Consider the following 6,074-nt stretch of genomic DNA (forward strand, 5'->3'; position numbering starts at 1 on the left):
GTTCCACGTCCAGGTGAGGATCAACCACATCTTTATTACTTGCCCAATGTTACAGTTAAACCTCCAGATGTGGAGGTTACCATAACTTCAGAGCCTACCAAAAAGGCCGAACTTTCTTTAACCAAGGAGGAGACCCCAACTCAGCCTCCAGAGCATCCTGAGGAGGCAAAACCTTCTGCCACCCAGGAGGAGAAACCAATTCAGTCTCCAGAGCATCCTGAGGAGGGGAAACCGTCTGCCACCCAGGAGGAGAACCCAACTCAGCCTCCAGAGCATGCTGAGGAGGTGAAACCTTCTGCCACCCAGGAGGAGACCCCAACTCACCCTCTAGAACATCCAGAGGAGGGTAAACCTTCTGCCACTCAGGAAGAGACCCCAACTGAGTCTCCAGGCTTTCCTGCAGAGGGTGGACCTTGCCGCAGTGAGGAAGAGCAGCCACCTCAGCCTTTTGTGTCTCCGGGGGAGATTGACCATTCTCAAATACAGCAGGAGGCCACAGCTCAAACTACACAGTCCCCTATGGAGAGTGTAGCTCAAACTCTACCTAATCATGAGGTGACAGGTAAACCTCCGGATGTGGAGGTTTCCATAACCTCAGAGCCTGTGATGGAGGCAGAATCTTCTTCAGCCCAGCAGGAGACTCCAACTCAGCCTCCAGAGCATCCTGAGGAGGTGAAACCACCTGCCATCCAGGAGAAGACCCCAACTGAGTGCCCATGCTTTTGTGGGGAGGCTGAGCCTTCCCCCAGTAAGCAGGAGCAGCCACCTCAGCCTTTTGTGTCTCCTGGGGAGACTGAACCTTCTCAAATCCAGCAGAAGGTCAGAGCTCAAGCTCCAGAGTCACCGATGGAGAATATAGCTCAAACTTCACCTAAACATGAGGTGAGAGTTCCACGTCCAGGTGAGGATCAACCACATCTTTATTACTTGCCCAATGTTACAGTTAAACCTCCAGATGTGGAGGTTACCATAACTTCAGAGCCTACCAAAAAGGCCGAACTTTCTTTAACCAAGGAGGAGACCCCAACTCAGCCTCCAGAGCATCCTGAGGAGGCAAAACCTTCTGCCACCCAGGAGGAGAAACCAATTCAGTCTCCAGAGCATCCTGAGGAGGGGAAACCGTCTGCCACCCAGGAGGAGAACCCAACTCAGCCTCCAGAGCATGCTGAGGAGGTGAAACCTTCTGCCACCCAGGAGGAGACCCCAACTCACCCTCTAGAACATCCAGAGGAGGGTAAACCTTCTGCCACTCAGGAAGAGACCCCAACTGAGTCTCCAGGCTTTCCTGCAGAGGGTGGACCTTGCCGCAGTGAGGAAGAGCAGCCACCTCAGCCTTTTGTGTCTCCGGGGGAGATTGACCATTCTCAAATACAGCAGGAGGCCACAGCTCAAACTACACAGTCCCCTATGGAGAGTATAGCTCAAACTCTACCTAATCATGAGGTGACAGGTAAACCTCCGGATGTGGAGGTTTCCATAACCTCAGAGCCTGTGATGGAGGCAGAATCTTCTTCAGCCCAGCAGGAGACCCCAACTCAGCCTCCAGAGCATCCTGAGGAGGTGAAACCACCTGCCATCCAGGAGAAGACCCCAACTGAGTGCCCATGCTTTTGTGGGGAGGCTGAGCCTTCCCCCAGTAAGCAGGAGCAGCCACCTCAGCCTTTTGTGTCTCCTGGGGAGACTGAACCTTCTCAAATCCAGCAGAAGGTCAGAGCTCAAGCTCCAGAGTCACCGATGGAGAATATAGCTCAAACTTCACCTAAACATGAGGTGAGAGTTCCACGTCCAGGTGAGGATCAACCACATCTTTATTACTTGCCCAATGTTACAGTTAAACCTCCAGATGTGGAGGTTACCATAACTTCAGAGCCTACCAAAAAGGCCGAACTTTCTTTAACCAAGGAGGAGACCCCAACTCAGCCTCCAGAGCATCCTGAGGAGGCAAAACCTTCTGCCACCCAGGAGGAGAAACCAATTCAGTCTCCAGAGCATCCTGAGGAGGGGAAACCGTCTGCCACCCAGGAGGAGAACCCAACTCAGCCTCCAGAGCATGCTGAGGAGGTGAAACCTTCTGCCACCCAGGAGGAGACCCCAACTCACCCTCTAGAACATCCAGAGGAGGGTAAACCTTCTGCCACTCAGGAAGAGACCCCAACTGAGTCTCCAGGCTTTCCTGCAGAGGGTGGACCTTGCCGCAGTGAGGAAGAGCAGCCACCTCAGCCTTTTGTGTCTCCGGGGGAGATTGACCATTCTCAAATACAGCAGGAGGCCACAGCTCAAACTACACAGTCCCCTATGGAGAGTGTAGCTCAAACTCTACCTAATCATGAGGTGACAGGTAAACCTCCGGATGTGGAGGTTTCCATAACCTCAGAGCCTGTGATGGAGGCAGAATCTTCTTCAGCCCAGCAGGAGACTCCAACTCAGCCTCCAGAGCATCCTGAGGAGGTGAAACCACCTGCCATCCAGGAGAAGACCCCAACTGAGTGCCCATGCTTTTGTGGGGAGGCTGAGCCTTCCCCCAGTAAGCAGGAGCAGCCACCTCAGCCTTTTGTGTCTCCTGGGGAGACTGAACCTTCTCAAATCCAGCAGAAGGTCAGAGCTCAAGCTCCAGAGTCACCGATGCAGAATATAGCTCAAACTTCACCTAAACATGAGGTGAGAGTTCCACGTCCAGGTGAGGATCAACCACATCTTTATTACTTGCCCAATGTTACAGTTAAACCTCCAGATGTGGAGGTTACCATAACTTCAGAGCCTACCAAAAAGGCCGAACTTTCTTTAACCAAGGAGGAGACCCCAACTCAGCCTCCAGAGCATCCTGAGGAGGCAAAACCTTCTGCCACCCAGGAGGAGAAACCAATTCAGTCTCCAGAGCATCCTGAGGAGGGGAAACCTTCTGCCACCCAGGAGGAGAACCCAACTCAGCCTCCAGAGCATGCTGAGGAGGTGAAACCTTCTGCCACCCAGGAGGAGACCCCAACTCACCCTCTAGAACATCCAGAGGAGGGTAAACCTTCTGCCACTCAGGAAGAGACCCCAACTGAGTCTCCAGGCTTTCCTGCAGAGGGTGGACCTTGCCGCAGTGAGGAAGAGCAGCCACCTCAGCCTTTTGTGTCTCCGGGGGAGATTGACCATTCTCAAATACAGCAGGAGGCCACAGCTCAAACTACACAGTCCCCTATGGAGAGTATAGCTCAAACTCTACCTAATCATGAGGTGACAGGTAAACCTCCGGATGTGGAGGTTTCCATAACCTCAGAGCCTGTGATGGAGGCAGAATCTTCTTCAGCCCAGCAGGAGACTCCAACTCAGCCTCCAGAGCATCCTGAGGAGGTGAAACCACCTGCCATCCAGGAGAAGACCCCAACTGAGTGCCCATGCTTTTGTGGGGAGGCTGAGCCTTCCCCCAGTAAGCAGGAGCAGCCACCTCAGCCTTTTGTGTCTCCTGGGGAGACTGAACCTTCTCAAATCCAGCAGAAGGTCAGAGCTCAAGCTCCAGAGTCACCGATGGAGAATATAGCTCAAACTTCACCTAAACATGAGGTGAGAGTTCCACGTCCAGGTGAGGATCAACCACATCTTTATTACTTGCCCAACGTTACAGTTAAACCTCCAGATGTGGAGGTTACCATAACTTCAGAGCCTACCAAAAAGGCCGAACTTTCTTTAACCAAGGAGGAGACCCCAACTCAGCCTCCAGAGCATCCTGAGGAGGCAAAACCTTCTGCCACCCAGGAGGAGAAACCAATTCAGTCTCCAGAGCATCCTGAGGAGGGGAAACCGTCTGCCACCCAGGAGGAGAACCCAACTCAGCCTCCAGAGCATGCTGAGGAGGTGAAACCTTCTGCCACCCAGGAGGAGACCCCAACTCACCCTCTAGAACATCCAGAGGAGGGTAAACCTTCTGCCACTCAGGAAGAGACCCCAACTGAGTCTCCAGGCTTTCCTGCAGAGGGTGGACCTTGCCGCAGTGAGGAAGAGCAGCCACCTCAGCCTTTTGTGTCTCCGGGGGAGATTGACGATTCTCAAATACAGCAGGAGGCCACAGCTCAAACTACACAGTCCCCTATGGAGAGTATAGCTCAAACTCTACCTAATCATGAGGTGACAGGTAAACCTCCGGGTGTGGAGGTTTACATAACTTCAGAGCCTGTGACGGAGGCTGAATCTTCTTCAGCCCAGCAGGAGACTCCAACTCAGCCTCCAGAGCATCCTGAGGAGGTGAAACCACCAGCCATCCAGGAGGAGACCCCAACTCAGTGCCGATGCTTTTGTGGGAAGGCTGAGCCTTCCCCCAGTGAGCAGGAGCAGCCACCTCAGCCTTTTCTGTCTCCTGGGGAGAGTGAACTTTCTCAAATCCAGCAGGAGGTCACAGCTCAAGCTCCAGAGTCCCTGATGGAGAATATAGCTCAAACTCCACCTAATCATGAGGTGACAGTTTCACCTCCAGGTGAGGATCAACCTCATCTTTATTACTTGCCCAATGTTACAGTTAAACCTCCAGATGTGGAGGTTACCATAACTTCGGAGCCTACCAAAGAGGCCGAATCTTCTATAACCCAGCAGGAGACCCCAACTCAGCCTCCAGAGCATCCTGAGGAGGCACAACCTTCTGCCACCCAGGAGGAGACACCAACTCGGCCTCCAGAGCATGCTGAGGAGGTGAAACCTTCTGCCACCCAGGAGGAGACCCCAACTCACCCTCTAGAACATCCAGAGGAGGATAAACCTTCTGCCACTCAGGAAGAGACCCCAACTGAGTCTCCAGGCTTTCCTGCAGAGGGTGGACCTTGCCGCAGTGAGGAAGAGCAGCCACCTCAGCCTTTTGTGTCTCCGGGGGAGATTGACCATTCTCAAATACAGCAGGAGGCCACAGCTCAAACTACACAGTCCCCTATGGAGAGTATAGCTCAAACTCTACCTAATCATGAGGTGACAGGTAAACCTCCGGATGTGGAGGTTTCCATAACCTCAGAGCCTGTGATGGAGGCAGAATCTTCTTCAGCCCAGCAGGAGACTCCAACTCAGCCTCCAGAGCATCCTGAGGACGTGAAACCACCTGCCATCCAGGAGAAGACCCCAACTGAGTGCCCATGCTATTGTGGGGAGGCTGAGCCTTCCCCCAGTAAGCAGGAGCAGCCACCTCAGTCTTTTGTGTCTCCTGGCGAGACTGAACCTTCTCAAATGCAGCAGGAGGTAACAGCTCAAGCTCCAGATTCCCCCATGGAGAATATGGCTCAAACTCCACCTAATCATGAGGTGACAGTTCCACCTCCAGATGAGGATCAACCTCATCTTTATTACTTGCCCAATGTTACAGTTAAACCTCCAGATGTGGAGGTGACAATTCCAGATCCTGAGGTGACACTTCCGCATCCTGAGGTGACACTTTCGCATCCTGAGGTGACACTTCCACATCTTGAGGTTGCGGCGACACTTCCACATTCTGAAGTCACAGTTGCGCATCCTGAGGTGACACTTCAGCATCTTGATGTGACACTTCCACATCTAGACCAGATGGAGACTCGGCAGACAAACCCAGCTGAGGTCACAGTTAAGCTTTTGGACCTGGAACTTACCATGACTTCAGAACAAACTAGAGAGGTTAAACCTTCTCCAACCATGCAAGAGACTCCAACTCAACCTCTAGAGGTACCAAGGGATGTAGTAGCTCCAGCCTATTATGAAACAACAGTTCCAACACCGGGTCAGGATCAAGCCCAGCATACACGGTCCCCTGGTGTCACGATCACAGTTTTACCTTTGAGCCTGGAATTTGTTGTAACTTTAGCAACTACATCAGAGGTTGAACATCCTGTGGCTCAGGAGACGATGGCAGCTTCCCATCCAGACCAGATTCAGACTCAGCCTCCAATCCCGACTGAAGTTACAATTCAAATATCCGAGTCAGACATTACCGTAACTCAAAATTCGTTGCCAAATTACAACATGGAACAAGAGATTGCCAATATCAACACCGACATGAACACCAGCATATGTGAGCTCTGTACCTGCAGAGATGAGACACTGTCGTGTGTTGGTCTCAGCCCAGAGAAGAGACTCGCCGAGTG

The sequence above is a fragment of the Nycticebus coucang genome, chromosome 4 (assembly GCF_027406575.1).
Source record: "Nycticebus coucang isolate mNycCou1 chromosome 4, mNycCou1.pri, whole genome shotgun sequence".
In the NCBI taxonomy this organism is placed as follows: domain Eukaryota; kingdom Metazoa; phylum Chordata; class Mammalia; order Primates; family Lorisidae; genus Nycticebus; species Nycticebus coucang.